General features: G+C 44.7%; 1 protein-coding gene and 1 long non-coding RNA gene across 6 annotated transcripts in view; both read right to left on the reverse strand.

The window, feature by feature from the left end:
* The window catches only part of ncor2 (nuclear receptor corepressor 2), an 87,448-nt gene extending 82,156 nt beyond the window's left edge, over positions 1–5,292 (reverse strand). For 3 of the 5 annotated variants that reach the window (XM_084023939.1, XM_084023938.1, XM_084023936.1), the window contains exon 1: positions 5,035–5,291. The gene's annotated coding sequence lies outside the window, so the exon portion shown is untranslated. Of the gene's footprint in view, positions 1–5,034 lie in introns of all 5 variants that reach the window. The other 2 variants (XM_084023940.1, XM_084023937.1) reach the window with 1 other exon arrangement.
* A 9,124-nt stretch (positions 5,293–14,416) lies between these two features.
* LOC311023120 overlaps positions 14,417–21,584 on the reverse strand; it is an 8,467-nt gene continuing 1,299 nt past the window's right edge. Inside the window, exons 2-4 of the long non-coding RNA XR_014598183.1 lie at positions 20,124–20,175; positions 19,259–19,432; positions 14,417–14,707 (exon numbers count right to left, since the gene is read on the reverse strand). This is a non-coding gene — a long non-coding RNA (uncharacterized lncRNA). The remainder of the gene's footprint in view (positions 14,708–19,258; positions 19,433–20,123; positions 20,176–21,584) is intronic.

The raw sequence follows: 21,584 nt of genomic DNA on the forward strand, positions 1-21,584 counted from the left end.
CTAAAATGGTACTACTTCTCCGCTTGCCACCGGGGGCCGAGGTGGCACTGTGTCCGCTTCAATGGCACTTTGATCGCAAAGTAATTTGAGGAACTGCAGCAGACCAGCTGTGCCTGATCATGATTCTACCACATCCAGTTGAGCATAACACACACACACACACACACACACACACTACCAGGTGCAGTCCACTAGTGAGTGAAGAAGTGCGAGACAGCTGCTGTTACTCATTCAGTGAGGGGAAGAGGGTGGGAGGAGGGAATGCGCCAGGGAGGCAGTCACTGCCTCATATTTCCTCTCTTTTCTTTCCTGCATGTCAACTTAAGGCTTTCATATCCACGCGTGGTGATTTCACCAAGTTAAAGGTAAACAGCGGTTCAAGACGCGGTGTGAAACCTTCTTGGTGGAACCGTTACAACCGATATATAGATCCATGATTCAGGTTTTTACTACGTTACAAAGAAGCTCGCCTTTTGAATTCAGGTTGAGATTTCAACAAAAGGCTACATCAGTGTACATCGGTGTAAAAGGGGATTAAATACGTGCTTGTTGGTGGCTGACCAAGCGTAAGCATTTTTTTTTTTTTTTTAAACATAATTGCACAAAATATATTCTGAATGTTGTGTTCCAGAAAGCTAGTATCCATCCATGGAAAACAGTATTTGTTGTAACGCTAGTGGAACAGCGGTTGTGTGACGTAGCATTGGCATGCCGATAAAACAAATGTTTTTCACAGATGACTTGTATTTTCATGTTAATCACTGATAAACATTTGTTTTGTACAATTGAAACCATTGTTCTTTAAGGGTTTGAACAAGGACATTTCTCTCCCATTTACAATCTCTTTTGAAAGACATACTGAAGAAGATATATCTTATCTGCTTATGGGATTAATAATTAGATAACAGTATTTTGAAAGAATATAGCTGCAGCCCCACTAAAAAGGGATCATTAATGACATTTCTTACCTGGGAATTTAATGGATGTAATGTTTTTTTTCTTTCCAGAAGAATTCACTAAGAGGATTCATCTTTCACGGACAATAAAACTGAGCAGGGACGGAGAGTCAGTTTCGTAACCGTGTTGAGTTTTGTAATAATACAAGCAGAAATTGAACCAGTGCAGAAAACGGCCTCCCTCCCTGAGGCACCACGCTGAGCATGGGATTATCTTTGCCCCCATTACCCTTTAAGATAAGGGAAGAGATATCTCCCCACTCTCCTTTAACTCTTCACGACCCAAACTGCTCAAGTGATACTCTACTATGAGTGCAGCGACAACTCGAGTCAGCAATGTCACACCACGATGAATTATTGGCAGACTTTGTGCTCTCGAGGTTGCCTCGTCAGACACATCACCCGTCTCTACTAGGGTTGTAAACGATAAACCAATGCGACCGGGTATTCGGTTCAACAAGTGAGAGATACGGTTGGCGGCATTACACCAGCGTCTCTAAAACAACGCGAGAGCTGAAGCTGCCCGTGAAACGCCGTAGCTGGCTAGCTGGTATGAGTTATAAACAAGGGACAACACGGAACATGGAGGAGGTGGAGGTGGAGAGGCGGGCGCAGCACAGGTAGGCGGCTGCGACGCTGCCGTGTGACCGCAGGCACTCCACGACCGCACGTGAGAGACGGACGGCTTTGAATGTCAATCGCTTGTGTCTCAACTTGCGCCACAAGAGGCGGCCGCAGCACGGGTAGCGTCCACGACACTGTCCTGTGACCGCCATCCAACCATTCAGCCAGACTTTTTTTTGGTCCATGTCTAAAAATAAATACATTGACATCTGATTTTGTTGTTCTGGGTTTTTTTTTGCCAGTGCCATACAGCCACAATGCTTGGGGATATGTGGTATTTTACATATTTGAAAATAAACTATTGTACTGTCACTTTCATAGAATTGGATTCTTTATTTTATAAAATATCTACAACAAATATAAACCGTAGAAACGAATCATATCGTTACACTGTATGGAATCGATTTGAATCGAACTGTAATAAAAGGATATCGTTGTTGAATCGAATCGTAACCTGTGTATCTAGATGCATATCGAGCCGTTTATCACAGAGAGATGTGCACCCTAATCCTCAGGCACTATGAGCACCTGAATACTTTATGCTGAAGCTGTGTCCTCACACATAACCACATTTTCCAAAACCCTCAAGTTTGAGGCCAAATGTTCGGTTGGATCCTGAGGACGTCTTTCTTATTCTTGGGTCAGACGTTTCCATATTTTAAATCATTATTTCAGTTATATGTTCTTGACACTCCACTTAGGGGAAAGTTCTTGTGTGCAGTCTCTGCCAATACATCTGTAAATACAGCTATGCATTATAAGTGTGGTTTTCATCAAAAACAACTGCAGTTTTAACATCGCCTCCGATGACCTCTGTGCACACTTAACAAGACATATTTACCAAACACAAATACAGAGACAATAGAGAACCATGCTGTCACACTTGCCAAGAGTGCTAACCAAAAAAATGCTCCGAGACAAATGTCTACATTCAGAAGAGAAAGATATCAAAACAACTATTAAATCAATGCCTGGAGCTTTGCCCGAAGAAACTCTTGGATTAAGTTGTTTGTGATGCGAACAGCCACCATTTCAAAATGTTCACTCTTCCTTCTCTGTGTCACTAACAGGCAAGCATCACCATTAAAATCAGTTATAATCCACATTTTTATAATACCCGTATGAAATTAGAACGTTAAAAGAGGTAGCGAACAATCTGAAGAGAATTATCAACATAATCTGCAGCTCCTTTAGAGCAAGTTTATGCTCAATTTTACTTTAATAGCCTAATAAATAAGTTATATAATTAGCAGCTTTACGTAACATTTTGAATGCAGTACCTTTACTTGTTACAGCATTATTTTTACACGGTGGTCTAGTAAATAATATAATCATAAACAATGACAGTATAGATGCTACACTATGATTGGCCAGTCTGAGCTCGATCAGGAGAAATAGGAGAAATTAGAACAGGTTTCATTCAAAGTAAAGAAAATGCAAGATTATAGATTTGTTGTGTGAAGCTATCAGGTTGTAGGTTATCAACTACAAAGCGGCTCTCGGGGGGGGGGGGGGGGGGGGGGGGTCAAGATCATGGCTTAGCATATCAGCTTAACAATTTCCTTAGGTAACCCCGGGTTACATAATCAAAAAGGGACAGTTCAGCCTGGGCCCGGAACAAACATCCTTGTGTTTCGAGTTAACAAACCTTTGCTGTTTCAAATCAATTTCTGAAACAACAGTTCCAAGAAAGTCTGCCTTTGGTAGATAAAGACAAAGATCAATGGGTGCTTGGTCCGATATGAGGAGTAAAACTAGCTTGACACACCACACTGGGAGGCATGTTAACCGTCACCAGTCACATATATTGACAATTTATTACATTTTTAAAATTCCTTCACAAAAAACAGCCTGTAGTTTGATGCCCAGCTCCTCCTGTCTGGCATTAGCTTCCATCTTTATGGGCAGGTGGCACCTAACATGGCAGTGTGTGTGTGTGGTGTGTGTGTGTGTGTGTGTGTGTGTGTGTGTGTGTGTGTGTGTGTGTGTGTGTGTGTGTGTGTGAATAGGTGACTGTGATGTAATGTGAATGTAGTGTACAGCGCTTTGAGTGGTCAGATGAATGGACAGGTTTAGAAAGTCCAAACAGGAACTGGGATTAATCACGGGCAACACAGCGAAGACGTGTTCTTCGGAATAATCAACAACTGTGGATGCTAGATGAAGTACAAAGTGTGTATTCACACAAAAACACACATTGTTTTGGACGCATAGCTGGTCTGGATCTGGACTGAGGTCCCTCAATGAGTGTAACATTTTTTTATTTTTTTTTACCATGATTAGAGAGGGCTTGGTGGTTTGTGGATGCCATGTACCATCACAATTATATTTTATTTATTTATTTTCCGTTTTGTGTCCTGTGTTTTGTCCTAAAAATCTGAATAAGTAAAAAAAAATTAATTACAAAAATAAATGCAAAGAAAAACCTCACCTAAGTGAATGTGGATTTTTTTTTTGGAGGTGGATTCTAATTATGGAGGTGGTTGTGGAGATTGGGCCACTGACAAAAAGACCTCCCCACAACAACAACAACAACACATGGTTACCGTCACTTCGTGTTAATGATCACCTGGATGAGTGAGGATGTGACGGTGAAGATGCTCTCAGTAATGAGACTCTTACAAGCGAGGCTGCAGGTGGAGAACGTGATGAAATAAACTTGAAATAAAACGCAAAACCATGACGTTAACGTCACAAAGCAACTCGAAAAACAACACATTTTACGCTAAATCGCCTCGTTTCTGGTGACTTCATATCTTGTACTTATAACCTTAGTATAACAAAGCATTACCGGCTGAAGTTAACGTTAGATCAGCTCTACCGGGAGAGCAACTAATGTTTACTTCTTCTGATGCCATGCTAGCCGAGTTAGCCGATGCTAACGCGGTTAGCAAAAGACTTAACAACGTAAAAATACGTTATAAACGTTTGATAGGAGCTTGACATAATGTATTAATAGGATGATGGTAGTAGTGGTGTGTAAAGGTTATAAACGTTGTATTGATTACGACGACGTTTGGTTAAATCCGGTCAAATGAAACTGGCGTTAGCTTCTCTGCGGTTCTGACAGCTAGCTTTGGGGGGGGGGGGCTAGCTAGCGCCCGTTAGCTATTAGCTTAGCTTAGCCATGTAGCACGTGTTCCGTGATTTATAAAATAATTAACTAGCTGGTGATAGCCAGCCGACTGTGTAGTATTGCGGCGGGGGGCGAGGAACCGGCTGGCTAACCGGCCCCCCTGTTTGAACGGTTTACCAAACGGTTTCGACGAACGTAACGTATAGGCTGGAAAAAAAGGTCAGGGCTGCTATGTGTGTGTGTGTGTGTGTGTGTTTCTTCTCCAAAGAATAGCCGGACCCCATCGTCGTCCAACAACAGAACAGAACAGACAGCCCCCTCCCCTCCCTCCCCACCACCACCCCCTTCAAACCAACGGACAGCTAACAGCTAACTAACCTTAGCGTCGGGGCAGGAGAAACCATCCGGCGGTGTTGTCGTCCAGTAGCTAGCGTCCCGATCCTCGTCACTCGGTCCGAAATCGTTAAAAAAGCGCGTCTCGCTTCGCGTCGCCGGGATTAATCCAAACACGAAAGAGTAGTTTTTCATTTGTTCCCGCTGACGTTTTTTCCCAGCTATGTGTCGTGCCTTGTCCCCGCACAACACTAGTCCTCTAAGCCGCTGCTGCTGCTGCTGCTGCTGCTGAGACCACAGCGGGGCTGAACCGCCTCTCTCTCCCCCTCTCCCTCTCTCTCCCTCTCTCTCTCAATAGGTCCGCATGCTCTCTTGCCCCTCCTCTTTACTCAAGGGCTGCACTTTTCCCACAACGGATTCACTGCCGTTACATCTCTGATCATCATAAGGCACCAAACGAAAAAAATAAAAAATAAAAAAAATAAACAAATATATATAAATGGCTGGTACTTCCGGCAGATCTGTCTGATATGCATATCGGTATCGTTTAATTATAAACACATTCATTTATAGATTTATGTAAGTGTATGCATATTATATATATATATATATATATATATATATATATATATATATATATACACGCACTGTATTTCTTTAAAAATATGCAGGATGTGTGTTTGTTTTACATTTACATTTACATTTAGGTCATTTAGCAGACGCTTTTGTCCAAAGCGACTTACAATAAGTACATTTGTCAAAAGAAGGAAACAAAGAAACCACACTTTATTGCCAATAAAGTAAGAGCTGTTTTCATCCCATCTATCTATCCGTCCGTCTGTCCATATATCTATTTATCTGTCTGTCTGTCTATCTATCCATTATTTGTCTGTCTGTCTGCCTGTCCATCTATCAACCATCCGTCCATCTGTCTGTCTGTCTGTCTGTCTGTCTGTCTATCTATCTATCTATCTATCTATCTATCTATCTATCTATCTATCTATCTATCTGTCTGTCTGTCTGTCTGTCTGTCTGTCTGTCTGTCTGTCTATCCATTATTTGTCTGTCTGTCTGTCTGTCTGTCTATCTATCTATCTGTCTATCTATCTATCTATCTATCTGTCTATCCATCCGTCCATCCGTCCATATATCTATCTGTCTGTCTGTCTGTCTGTCTGTCTGTCCATCCGTCCATATATCTATCTGTCTGTCTGTCTGTCTGTCTGTCTGTCTGTCTATCTATCTATCTGTCTATCTATCTATCTATCTATCTGTCTATCCATCCGTCCATCCGTCCATATATCTGTCTGTCTGTCTGTCTGTCTGTCTGTCTGTCTGTCTGTCTGTCTGTCTGTCTGTCTATCCATCTATAAGGCAAGGTGAGTTTATTTTTATAGCACCATTCATACACAAGGTAATTCAAAGTGCTTTGCAGAGGCAGTGAAATAAAAATAAGTATAGAATTAAAATAGAATAAACACAGTAAAAGTGTGATTTAAAAACAATAAAACGAGCAGGAGAAATAGATAAGCGGTCTTTTTAAATGTATGAGAATGCTGGCAGTAAACAATAACGTCTTCAGCCTTGATTTGAAAGGGCTGTTTCTGCACACCTCAGTGTGTGTTCCACAGGTGGGGAGTAGAAGCTAAATGCTGCTTCACCCTGCTTGGTCCTGATCCTGAACCCTGAGTAAACCTGTAAACCAGATGACCCAAGGGGTCCGGATGCCTCATAGCAAACAAGTCCCTCTGAGATAAAGGCCTGAGACCATCCACTAACAGGATTTTAAAATCTATCCTTTTACACACTGGAAGCCATAGTTAATTTGAATTTTCAGGTATTTGTACTTTACTTGAGTATTTGTTTTTCTGATGTTTAACTTTTACTTCCTACATTTAAAAAAAACAAATAATTGTACCTTCTACGCCTTGTAACAGGCTATTTGTTTTAATTTTAATGCATTTGAGGGGAATTATCAAAATGCTTTTATTATTATTATGATGGAGAATCAGTTAGCCCTGCAGAAAAACAGCCAGGAGAACGTCTTTTTGAACACAAGTGTCTACTTTTACTTGAGTAGAGAAAGTCTTTACTTGTGACACATCTGCTATCCATCCATCCATCCATCCATCCATCCATCCATCCATCCATCCATCCATCCAACCATCCATCCATCCATCCATCCATCCATCCATCCATCCATCCATCCATCCATCCACTACATCCTTGCTGCTCAAACATGTGGTTTTATATACTTTATTGTTCATCGACGAGGACAACCTCCCTCCCTATTCTCTCTCCAGCTGCCCCGGTTTGAACTGGTGGGTCTCCAGTGGGCTCGGTTCCAGCGTTGACACTCCAGGAAGTCTACATCTGTGCTGCTTGATGCCCGTGGAGAAGTACAAGCTGTGAATACAGTGACTCAACGTTGAAGGATAGTATTTGGGAGATCACAACATCCCATGCTGTGTGTGCAGAGTTAATGACTCTGCTGAAGCCGGTGCCCTCTAAATGGTCTGAAACCTCTATGGTCATCTTCACAGCAACCCTGGCCTCCCCAAACCACCACCCACACTGCAGCTATTTCAGTCACACAAGTCCGTCGGCGGGGCTCATTTGAGAAAGAAAACCCACTGCCTGCCACGTAATCTTGGCTTTGACCAGCTAAGGCAATTAGTTTCACTTCATTTTCTGTTGTATACAGTCAAATTTGTATTATGTCATTCTGTTTGGACGAGGCGTTGGCAATCTGGCACACTTCAGGCGGGCTATATCTTGACCTAAATTTCCATTTAGCCGTCCCGATGATGTCAGATGGGATTGTTTTTCTTCCCCGTGTTTTTCTTTCAGCTCTGCGGTTTGGGAGACCCCCTCTAACCATCAGCGTATAACCACCATCTCTCCATCCAGCCATCACAGAGCAGGAAAGAGGGCTGTTTATTTCAGCTGGCCGCATGTCGGAATAATCTATCCCCCCCATCTCCGCAATGCCCAATTTGTCAGCTCACTGATAAAGCACAAATGTTTCTCACTTGCCAGTTTTGATGTCGACGGCTGTGTTTCATCTGCGGCCAGATCCCCCGTAGGGTTAAATGGAGCATCAGATAAAAACCCAAATGGCTAGGTGAACTTGAGATCGTAAAATACACGATATCTCAGCAAAGGGGGCACTTTTTGTGATTGCAAAAAAAAAATGTTTGTTGGGGAAACACCTCAATTTCTCTCCTAAAAAGCTATTTAAAAACATAACTGGAGAGGATTGTTTGAATGGATCCAGACAGTGAGAATGGCTGCAACAGCTTAGCAGACTTTGGAAATATCAAAAGGCTGTCAGTTGACAGATGCACTGCAGACAGCTCTGAAATAAAAGACAAACACTGGAAAATCCTTGAGAAACAGGAGAGCTGGAGGGAAAATCCTCCTCAAACCAGCCACTCTTTAAAAGAGGAGCTGCCAGGCGCAGTCTACCAGATTAATGGAGCTCCCTTAATAATCAGCTTTCATTTCAAATTCAAATACTCGTTCGCTGGTGCCATCTCCCCAAACTGTGGCTGATTAGAAACACATTTTTATTCTCATTCTTAGTTTTTCCATTCTCTTCGGGGGGTTTGAGGCTTGCTCTGTTAGAATAAATCTAATTGGCTTCAAGCACAATTCAATCAGAAACCTACAATCAGAAACATGAAATATGTCCAGATGAAGGTGATGGATACTATTTGGCACATGTCGCTATTCATAACGCCGGTGTAATTACATGTCAGCTTCTTCCTTTGGCTATGATGTATATTTTTAGCCGAGGCATAATTCATTCTGCCGTCGCTGGCGTTCATTATTGTCACGACTGGGTTCGAGCTATATGCAGCCTGGAGAAGGATCTTTCTCTGCAGATATCAGAGGCAGAGACCATGGTTTTCTGTTTTCTTCATCTGCTTAACCCGTGACACTCGTTTCCTTGTATCAATCACAAACTCACTCTCGGTTTTCAATGCAAAGTCAGAGCTGAAAAGCATTCACAGCTTCACCTGATTACCTCGTCCTTTGAGACGGCACTGAGAGCAGAAATGGCAGCGTCTCACTGAAGAGTCCAACGACTGCCTGCATTGTTGGAATTCCGGCTTAACTTCCCCAGTCTGTCCACACCTGGCCGACCGCCAGCACCAGTGTTTTTTCTCTAATTTCCCCCCCTTTCCTTGCCGTTATCAAGATCATATGTAGACTAAATGTTACTGTTGAGACATAATACTGATCCTTTCCAACCTCATGTTCTCTGTCTTCCTAACATCCTATCTCTCTGTGGATGTGAGCATTCTTTTCTGTCTCTTACATTGGGAACACCAGCAACAATAGATATCTTTTGTGAAATAATTTGAAAATATTGAAATACTTTAAATATTTCTCTCTGTCTACCTAACTACCCACCTACTTAACTACCTATTCATTCATCTACCTACCTACCCAGCTACCTACCTACCTACATATTCATCTACCTACCTAGCTACATACCTGCGTACCTAGCTACTTACCTACATACCTATGTACCTACCTACCTATATGCGTACCTAGCTACATACCTACGTACCTAGCTACGTACCTGCGTACCTAGCTACATAACTGCATACTTACCTACATATTCATCTACCTACCTACATGCGTACCTAGCTGCATACGTACCTACATACCTACGTACCTAGCTACGTACCTAGCTACGTACCTGCATACCTACCTATCTGCGTGCGTCAACATGACATGAAACGACGTCCTCACGTCCTCTGTTTTCACGTAGCAAACTCTCCGTGGATCTCTCCGGCATCACTGGCTGCCGTGGGCGTGACAGACATATTCACACTTGTTCTCATGTCCGAGTGAACCCCTGTCATGAAACTGGCAGTAGCAGCGCATCGCCGGAGCTCAGTCAGCCATCTGTTAGGTTGCATGGATTCATGCGGAGCAAACTAGAGTGGACCTTGTATGGACATGTTCTAGTACGACTGTCATGACATTAATGTTCACCATGAAAACGAAAAGAAAAAAAAACATTCCTGTCTCTTTCTAATGGAAAAAGCATGCGAGGAGACTATGACTCATAGCCTTGCGTGTCTAATCCAGGTTTCAGCACATTAAATAAATTAGATACAGAGACATCATACAGCATATATTATGCATGTACTTCCGCATTCACACGTGGAATTATTTTGATTTATTGTTTTGGCTTTGGTGAAGCTTTTCAGATATATTAAATAGCAAATCAGATTAAATATTTGGTCTCTGGTAGTATGCCACAACATCAAAAGAAAAATCAATAAAAAAAAATGATCACAAAAAAAGTATGCCGTAACATCTACAGACAGATGGAGCAGCTGATGGGAATCACTGGGGTATTCTGTTTGGCATGGACGTGCTCGTGATGTGATAGTAGAAAGTCTGCATGCCAATAATGGACACCATAGCTGTCATTTTCACACACGGTGAAGATAAGAGTTCAATTAGTTCTTTCCAGCAAGGACACAAGAGGAGTTTCTCTCTCTTTCCCCTCAAGGACGAGACCAGATTTGGCTGCATTTTCCCCTCGCTAAGTGGCCGAGCCATAAGCCCAGAGGTGAATTGCTGCTGCTCAGCCAACTTAAATACGACTCTGCAGGAAGTGCTGAGGTGGATAGACTTGCACTGCGTCTAATGTTTAAAAGCCCAGCCAGTGCTGAGTCCTTCCCCACTCCAGAGCACGCGATCCATCCAGCCCTTTGTTTGCGATAACGGGCCGTTGGCTCCAATACATCTTCACTTCCCCATAAACTGGACTTTGGCCGGGAATAAGATGTGTGGGAGGGAGAACGCTGGGTTTTCCAGGAAAAAGGGGGGAAAAAAGGAAAGGCGTGTATATAGGTTGCCATAGCACTATATAAGGGAGGAAGAAGAAGAATAGCGGCGTTTGGACGGAAAAGGGGAGGGGTTCAGAAAAGTGCAGAACCCCCATAAATAAAGCTAATGAAATGGCAGTTGAGTCTGGAGAGAGGTGGAATGGCTGGTTGGTTCTTACCCACTGTCTGATTTATCCTCAGTGTCCCTGTGAGCACAGCGGGGAGATCCATTACCTCACCTCATCAATAACATCCCATGGACAGGGGAAAAGGGCCTGCTTTCCACGCCGACACCCCACCCCAGGGACCCCAGCTCAGAGGGCTCACTTGGTGGGGGGAGAGGAAGCCGGCCTAATGTAGTCACACATAGAGAGCAAAAAATGTCTCCCTGTTGGGGGATGGGTTTGCTTTAAGGGGAGACTGTGTAGGGGGAGAAGCTCAATATGTACAGAACATACTCACACATGTACAGGGGTAACAATCACAGGCATCAGCATCTCATCACGCAGACACAGTATCTTTATTCTAATTCTGCGGCCGGATGGGGGAAGATAAGCACACACTCCCTGACCCAGTTGATGCGGGGAGATCTCATCAAAGGGAAAGTAGACACACGGAGATCAGTTTCAGAGTCCTGAGAAAAGCCGTTCATAAAGTATAAGTAACTAGTAATAACTCCCTACCTACCTATTCATCTATTTACTGTACCTTCCTTCCTACCTACCTACCTACCTATTCATCTACCTACCTACCTACCTACCTACCTACCTACCTACCTACCTACCTACCTACCTACCTACCTACCTACCTACCTACCTATTCATCTACTTACCTACCTACCTACCTAGCTATTCATCTACCTACCTACCTACCTACCTACCTACCTACCTACCTACCTACCTACCTACCTATTCATCTACTTACCTACCTACCTACCTACCTACCTACCTACCTAGCTATTCATCTACCTACCTACCTACCTACCTACCTACCTACCTACCTACCTACCTAGATATTCATCTACCTACCTACCTACCTACCTACCTACCTACCTACCTACCTACCTATTCATCTACTTACTTACCTACCTACCTAGCTATTCATCTACCTACCTACCTACCTATTCATCTACCTACCTACCTACCTACCTACCTACCTACCTACCTACCTACCTACCTACCTAGCTGGATGGGGGAAGATAAGCACACACTCCCTGACCCAGTTGATGCGGGGAGATCTCATCAAAGGGAAAGTAGACACACGGAGATCAGTTTCAGAGTCCTGAGAAAAGCCGTTCATAAAGTATAAGTAACTAGTAATAACTCCCTACCTACCTATTCATCTATTTACTGTACCTTCCTTCCTACCTACCTACCTACCTACCTACCTACCTACCTACCTACCTACCTACCTACCTACCTACCTACCTACCTACCTACCTATTCATCTACTTACTTACCTACCTACCTAGCTATTCATCTACCTACCTACCTACCTATTCATCTACCTACCTACCTACCTACCTACCTACCTACCTACCTACCTAGCTATTCATCTACCTACCTACCTACCTACCTACCTACCTACCTATTCATCTACTTACTTACCTACCTACCTAGCTACCTACCTACCTATTCATCTACCTACCTACCTATTCATCTACCTACCTACCTACCTACCTACCTATTCATCTACTTACTTACCTACCTACCTAGCTACCTACCTACCTATTCATCTACCTACCTACCTACCTATCTACCTATTCATCTACCTACCTACCTACCTACCTACCTACCTACCTACCTACCTACCTACCTACCTACCTACCTACCTAGCTATTCATCTACTTACTTACCTACCTACCTACCTACCTACCTACCTACCTATTCATCTACCTACCTACCTACCTACCTACCTAGCTATTCATCTACTTACCTACCTACCTACCTACCTACCTACCTACCTACCTATTCATCTACTTACTTACCTACCTACCTACCTATTCATCTACCTACCTACCTACCTACCTACCTACCTACCTACCTACCTACCTACCTACCTACCTACCTACCTACCTACCTAGCTAGCTATTCATCTACCTACCTACCTACCTACCTACCTACCTACCTACCTACCTATTCATCTACCTACCTACCTACCTACCTACCTACCTATTCATCTACCTACCTACCTACCTACCTACCTACCTACCTACCTATTCATCTACTTACCTACCTACCTACCTACCTACCTATTCATCTACTTACCTACCTACCTACCTATCTATTCCTCTACTTACCTACCTACCTAAATGAGATAAACCAGCCGAGGTGTGAGATTATGATGTACTATAAACAGAGAAGTGATTTTGAAATGATCCCGGAGGGGAACGCTGAGAATATGAGAAGGTGCTTGGGGGAAATTGCTCTTTAATGTAACAGAGGGCTGTTGAATTAAAAACGGAGGCACGCAATGAAGATAAAAGATCGTTTCTTACCCCATAAAATGAGGTGAAATGTCAACAGAGCTTACGGTCTACGGGGAGTCGATAACAGCTCGGAGATAAGAATAGAGTGCAAATAGCAGATACAGTGATTGGAGTAATCTCCGTCATACACACTCTTTCTCTGTGTGTGTGCATGTGTGTGTGCTGGAGAGTGATCTTTCATGTGCTTTTTGCAGTGAGATCACAAGGCGGTGGCAGTGTCTGTGTCAGGGTTGAGTAAGAGCAACCCTGAGGGAAGAGCTTTTCAGCGGCGTGGCTGAAAGGAGGAAGCTCGACACTCCAACATGCCACAGAAAGACACAGAATGAAATCCCTGTCAATCACCCTCATCTATGACTGCTCCACTGTCAGCTACGCCGACTTCCATCACACGATCGAGGATTTGGCTGCTTGTGTCAAGTCAAGGATCGGGGATTTGGTGTTTGGACTGAAACAGTGCAGTTGTTTGAAGCTTTGAACAAGTCGACTGACTGTCTTCCCTTCAAAGCCTCTAGGCGGTGCTGCGTCAGAGATGTCTATCTTCTCCGTGTAACGAGGCAACGTGGCTGAGCCTTAGCGAGGGCATTCAGAGTTTAGTTCCTCGCTCATCACTCAGCCGTGCCTCTCAACAAAACAGACAATGTGATTACATCTAATACATTTAAAGTCCCGCTCCCAGCTGGAGGTGCCTCTACAGCAGGGGTGTCAAACTCAAATTCACAGTGGGCCAAAATTAAAAACTGGGACGAGGTCGTGGGCCAAACTCAATATTTATTAAATAATGACTGCAATTGTGCATGTTTTCCCTTCTCTCCAGATATGTAACGTTGAACCTTTTCATACGGAAACAAACTTTAGTTTTGTGTAAAAGTTGAATCTGGAACAATCAAAGCATAATATTATAAACACATGAGAAAATATATTTTAAATCAAACACACGTCAGTGCTATTTGTTTCTGATTATGTAGCCTTTCAAGTTCCTTTAAAATGTAAATCTTTTTCCACAGGCCAACAAAACAACCAAAAATAATAGTAATTTCCTTTCATGAAAATGCAATCTTTCAACTATTAACAGTCCATGCCTTGGAGTAGAAAAAGTGCAGAAAGGGGTTAGGTTTCTTCCTTTTTTATTTTGGCTGTATCTCTGGAACCATAAGTCATATGTTCGTATGTCTATGGAGCAACATGAGCATCCATGTGGAGTTTTGTTTCTTCCAATATTCACTCTTTTTTTGCTGTTTTTAGTCCTTCTCTCGCTAAACAACACTTCATAGCAGCACGTTGCTGCGTTTGTCCTTGAGGAAGAGGGCGATATCCTATTCAGCAGCTTCTGTCTGGCGTTGCTGACACCAAGGTCAAAATGTCCACGGCCCCGGCTCTGACGGGAAGGAGAGAAAATAGTCCATCAAATGAGCAGTGAACCAAGCGCTGCATCCTGAAAAGCGTTGATGCAGGAATACAGGCTCCTCTGAGAATAGACGCCTCTCTGTAAGCATCGAAGGCGCTCCCTGAGCAAACCCGGCCTGTGTTTCCTTTTTTCCACCCGACCTGGCCTTCTGTCCTCTAGGAAACAGGCCGCCACACTCTGGGTGTGTTCTCAGGAAAAAAACGACATTTGTCACACTCGCATGAATGCTCAGAAAAAGCAGATTTCTGTAAAAAAATAACCCACTGTAGCTTGTCAGCTGGCGTTTATGTGAGTATGTAGATTCCTGTAACAGTGTGTTCTTCAGGATGACAACACACATCAGAGGCTCCAGTGGGTTGAGGTTGACTATACGAGAAGTGGAGGGGGGGGGAGAATGAGTGGTCATTGTAAGATCGTAACAGAAGAAGAATTTAGCCTCCGACTGCCAAAGCCAGTGAGTCACATCCGATCTGAGAGATTCTTGTCAGATGTGGGGAGAGTGGGAGTGTGTGTGTGTGTGTGTGTGTGTGTGTGTGTGTGTGTGTGTGTGTGTGTGTGTGCGTGTGTGTGTGTGTGTGTGTGTGTGTGTGTGTGTGTGTGTGTGGGCTACAGAAATATAATCCACTGTATAGAAGCGCCGATGCAGCCTGCGAGCGTTTTTCTCACCCAGAAATTAATCCATGAACCTTGGAATGTCCTCAAGGCTTTTTCACTTATGAAGAATGTATTAACAAGAGTTGCGCAAGGTCTCGAGTGTCGGAGACGTGAACGAACGATACAGGGTTTACTGTGAAAAATGCATGATGACTGTTCCTGTCCGAGATAACTCAATGGTAATGATACCTGCTGCTCTATACTCTGTCTTTCCTCGGTGTGCAGCTACAGCAACAATAGCTGCCGCCCTGGAGCTGCTCTGCACTCAGTGACCTTTGCAACCATTTTAAATGTAATTTTGTAATTTAAAGTGGCGCATCTTAATCATCACGTTCATCTAAAGAAACTTCCGTCTGAACCCCCTCATTTTGATCCTGGTAATGATCGCTGCCCAGCCAGGTGGCAATAATGTGTCCATTCGACTGCGTTTCCTTCCAGGGGTCAGGAGGGGGGGGGGGGGGGGGGGGGGGGTGATTAACACACAGGATGTGACCTTTAATCCACTCGCAGCTCCACGCAGCATTAATCTCCCCCCCAGCCAGCATTCAGCTCTGATAATGGCATGCTAATTAATGACTGCTCTTTTGAGGTGGCGTCAGCCGGCGATGGAAGCGAGGAGCGCCGGTTAACACTTTGCACATGTTGTCGAGCCTCCGGGATATCAAACACAGCCATGCACGCTCAAAACGCAGCAGGGGACGGACGAAGACTTCCTCCCGGGAGCTGTTTGCAAAAATGCAATTTTCAGTGGACGTCAGTCTGCAAATGATAAAACGTCCCAAATCTATATTCTGTATGTGGACATGAATGCACACAAATGTCAACAAACACACGTGTATTATCGACCCAACGGTCTCTCAAAGTCCCGTCTGAAACACATTTAATCAAATATTTACATTTGCTTGTTCAAGGCGGCGAAATCCTCAAGGACGTATGGATCATCATGTTCCTATAAAGTTATATAGTTGTATTATTTATATGTGAAAACAGAACATGAAAATCAATATACCAGTGTACAGCAGGTATTGGAGGTTCAGTTCTGAAAAGTGAAGCCAAGCCTGAAGTGCCTTTAACTGACATTCTCTCTGCTGGCCACCAGGGGGCGACTCCTCTCTGGTTGTATAGAAGTCTTTGAGAAAATGGTCCTACTTCTCTCTGCTGACCACCAGGGGGCGACTCCTCTCTGGTTGTATAGAAGTCTATGAGAAAATGGTCCTACTTCTCTCTGCTGGCCACCAGGGGGCGACTCCTCTCTGGTTGTATAGAAGTCTATGAGAAAATGGTCCTACTTCTCTCTGCTGGCCACCAGGGGGCGACTCCTCTCTGGTTGTATAGAAGTCTATGAGAAAATGGTCCTACTTCTCTCTTGATGTATTATCTCAGTAAACACTGCAAACATGAGTTTATGGTCTCATTCTCTAGTTTCTGATTGGTCGACTGGCCCACTCTGTTATGATTGGTCCTAACGGAGCATGTTTGTCAGAAATATCCCGCCCTTTACCCAGATAACAGGAGTGGTTCTGCTGAGGAATAGTGAGGATGAATTTCAGCCATAAAGGACATTTTGTCTTCTAAGACAAAGATGAACAAACTCCTCAGTCTTTTTGTATATAACATGACAACAGACTCCTGATGGCATAAAACCTCGGATATAACTGGCTAAGTAACGCCAACTTTAGTCCTGGAGCTCAAAAAATGATGTAGACTTTTTATCAATCAATTCATTACTAATGACTTAAGATGCAGATGCACAAGGTGATGTCTTAAAATAAGTGATTTTATCCAGAAAAGAAAACCAAACCCGGCCAGTGGGAGGAAGCTGAGCACCGTGAGGACACCAGGCAGGATATGAGGACAACACGCAGACTCCAAATAGAAACGCCCCAAAAATAACAAGTGTGCATTGCTGTAAATGCATACACTAAGAGTCACCCCTCCCCCCTTCTTCCCCTCCCCCTCCTCCAGAGAAGAGGCCCCTGGCCCAGACACTGGACCCCATCGCCTCATGACATAGCACTACACGTGTGTGTGTGTGTCTGTGTGTGTGTGTGTGTGTGTCTGTGTGTGATTTATGTGTCTTGTCCAGACTCAGTGGGAGCTGGGAGTACCGCCCCCCCCTCCTCCCCCCCTCCCCCACTGGCTCAACAAAGCTCTCTAGAATGTGTGTGAGGTTTGGGGGAGGTTCTGCTGAGAGGCAAATAGAATTAAGGAGTCACTGAAACTCCTCAGCTGACAGCAGCAGCATGCCTGCAGGCTTCTCCTTCTCATACCTGCACACATTTACACCACCCGGGTCCTCATACTCCACCAACAATATGGAATCATCGCACATCCTCACACTGTAACGTCTGCTTTAAAGCATTACATCTCACACACGTAGAGGTCAGGTGGAGCAGGAATCCAGCAGGACGTCTCACGTTGCATATCAACGCTTCCATTTGTGCAGCTTTAAGTAGGTTAGAGGCCGGCAGCGTGCACGCCTCCTCCAGGCAGGAAACCATTCTGTCAGAGAGGCTGCCGCTCGTTATCGACGTGCTCGCAGGCGGGGAGCCGTGGGCGCCGCGGCGGCCCTGCACACGCCGCCATCGCCGCCGCCAACACACCAGCCGGTATGGATCGAGCTGCAACGCCACGCACCGAGCCCAAAACCCCCAAAAAGGCCTCTGCAGGGAACTCGGTGTGTATTGATCCATATACGACACGCGGAAAGTTTACTGTCGCAATTACATGTAATTTATGTTTAATGCAGCAGAATAATTGCGATGCTAGCCGCTAGCAGCTCGGTGAGGCGTGAGCACTGAACACGAGGTGCAGCCGAGGCTGATGGGAAGGGAGGTTTGCAGGTTCTTGTTCATAAAGCAAAGTATTGGACAAATTCCAAAAACAGAAAAAACTTTCAGTTAATCTGTATTCATATCATGTGTGATATCCACATATCCACATATCCTATCAGTAAACCTGGAATAAGAAAGGAAAAGAAGATGAGGAGGGATCGCTGGATGGACAGAACTACAATAAATATAATGTGAATAAACTAGATAATCAAACCAAGAAACGCTGGTGTGAATGCTGGACGCTGGTTTCAATGTGGAAGGAAGAGAAGTGGTCCAACAGTGGGAATGGATTTAATAGTGTATCAATGTGAATGAAACGTTGAATAATTCCAATAGTGTATCATTGCTTTAAGGTCTTTCTGAAACGCTGACGCTGCTGCTTATAAGAAGAAGGAATATTTAGAAAAAGTGGGCTTTATTTGGTAGGAATGTCTTTAGAAGTTGAATAAAACCAATAATGTATAAAACATGTGGGATATATTAAGGTTTTCTAAGCATCAAAGAAAGTGAAACAGCCTGAAACGTTTATTTAAATGTTGGATAACAACATGGATGTAGAAGATGGGGAAGGTTTGAGTTTATATGTGAATGTATGAATGAAAATGCATGAATATTCATGAGATCCATAGAGGCAAGGGGGGGTAACTATGTTCCTCTGCATCCTAAACACCGCCTAGTGGGTTTCAGAGTGGATTGTAGACCCGGACCCTGGACCCCTGAGAGTCTGCCTGGAGCCCCCCTCAGGCCCACATGTGACAGTGGATTCCATTATCTCCCACCAAGCGTCCAACACACATGTTTCCCATCATGCTCGGGACATTCCAGGCGTTGCCCGGCATTCCTCTGGAACAGATCTATCATGTACCAGGCACGAAGATAAACCCCACCGGAGGGATCCAGGGGTCCGTGTGCAGGAAGATACGGTGCAACGCTCGTCCACAAGTGCATATGTATTTAAACATGAATTACATTACATTTAGTCCAAACATTCGTTGTCCCCAGAGGATGATTCCTGTTGACTTTTAGTGGTTACCTGAGTTTTGATCCGTTGGTGCCGGTTGGTGAGTCGGGGGTTGGTGGTGGTGATGTGGGACTTCATTGGGATCAGGTGGCAGAAAACCAGGAACACCAGGAACACCAGGAACACCAGGAAGACCAGGAACAGGCAGGCGGGTCTGATCCTGGTTCACCGAAACAAGACTTAGACCTGGAGGACATAAGTTGGAACTCAGGATAGGAAAAGATGGATAAACGCTGGATACCTTCCAGGTGGAAGACCCTGGAGGTGAGACGATGAAGAGCTTAAATGCTGCTGACTGATGAAGGGCTGAAGGACGGCAGGTGGACAGGTGGACAGGTGAGCAGGTGATTGGGTAATCAGGACCGAATGGGTCACACCCACTACATCGACACACACACACACACACAAACAGGGAGGAAGACGGCAAACAACACGTTGAACAACACATAATTACAAAATAAACAGAAAGGTGTGAATTTTGTGTCAGGTGTATGCTTTAGGGGGCGGGGCTACCTGCTGATTGACAGGTACCTTAGATTTAACACGTAGCTGTAAAGTTGAACATTGAATTATGAAACTTACTTTGTTAGCAGCTTCACACCAGAATCCACATGGATCCAGATCCAGTAAGGGTGTTTGTGTTCATCAGATCCACCCGTCGCTCCTCCACAGTCCAAATATGGTCACTTCTTTAACTGGTTGGAAAAATACCAAGATGTCGACGACTAAAATGCTGAACTTGAGGCTTCAAAACCAAACGGGAGACGTCACCATGACGACGTCCACGTCTTCTATACAGTCTGTGCTTAAAGCTCGTATTTCACTTTGTTTTTTTACCAATGTTGTTGATGATGCAGAATACGTAAACAATGACTACCTAATAACCCGAAACATGGCCTGAAGTGATGCTGCAGCACTATTTCACTTCCCTGTGGACATCAGGGGGAGGAGGGGGGGGGGAGGAGGAGGAGGGGGGAGGAGAGCCGTCCATGGGGGCGGATCAGGACAAGATCAATGGGAGTGACAGGGAGTGCAGGAGGCAGCAGGAGATTCAAAGTAGGCCAATAAATAACATCCTAGTGAGACAGCAACGGCCTCCTCCTCAGCCGCCACTGCCCCCCCCTCACTGACCCCCCTGCCCCGCCGACTGGGCCCCCTTGATTACTTGCCTCCGAGGGGGGGGCACAATACACCTCTCATATGGGGCCCTCACTCGCCTCTTGCCTCCATTTGTTGGACATTCATCTTTCAGCATGTGTGTGAGTTTGTTTAGGGGGATGTGTGTGTGTGTGTGTGTGTGTGTGTGTGTGTCGGTGGAGTGGGGGGTCTCCCATGTTTTTTACATCTTCTCCACACACACACCCATCCCCCTACACATCATCCTGTGTTCTATCAGCCCAGACCACTAGGCTCTGGGATGTGGTTTCTCCGGCTGGATCAGGGCCTTCAAACATGACTGACTCTGACGAAGAAGAGCTCCTCCTCCTCCTTCAGGTTCTACTTCACAGAAGGTACAAGTAGCCCGATGACATCGTTGTATCTTTGAAAGGTACGGCTAGGGATTTATCATGTTTAGCCGTGATATGGGTGTTTAAAAATGAATAGATGAAACAACCTACAGTTCTGAAAAGTAAAGCCAAGTCTGAAGTGCCTGAAACTGTCATTCTCTCTGCTGGCCACCAGGGGGCGACTCCTCTCTGGTTGTATAGAAGTCTAGGAGAAAATGGTCCTACTTCTCTCTGCTGGCCACCAGGAGGCGACTCCTCTCTGGTTGTATAGAAGTCTATGAGAAAATGGTCCTACTTCTCTCTGCTGGCCACCAGGGGGTGACTCCTCTCTGGTTGTATAGAAGTCTATGAGAAAATGGTCCTACTTCTCTCTGCTGGCCACCAGGGGGCGACTCCTCTCTGGTTGTATAGAAGTCTATGAGAAAATGGTCCTACTTCTCTCTGCTGGCCACCAGGGGGTGACTCCTCTCTGGTTGTATAGAAGTCTATGAGAAAATGGTCCTACTTCTCTCTGCTGGCCACCAGGGGGCGACTCCTCTCTGGTTGTATAGAAGTCTATGAGAAAATGGTCCTACTTCTCTCTGCTGGCCACCAGGGGGCGACTCCTCTCTGGTTGTATAGAAGTCTATGAGAAAATGGTCCTACTTCTCTCTGCTGGCCACCAGGGGGCGACTCCTCTCTGGTTGTATAGAAGTCTATGAGAAAATGGTCCTACTTCTCTCTGCTGGCCACCAGGGGGTGACTCCTCTCTGGTTGTATAGAAGTCTATGAGAAAATGGTCCTACTTCTCTCTGCTGGCCACCAGGGGGCGACTCCTCTCTGGTTGTATA

Source organism: Eutrigla gurnardus (genome assembly GCF_963514095.1).
Source record: "Eutrigla gurnardus genome assembly, chromosome: 13".
NCBI classification, from domain to species: Eukaryota; Metazoa; Chordata; class Actinopteri; order Perciformes; family Triglidae; genus Eutrigla; species Eutrigla gurnardus.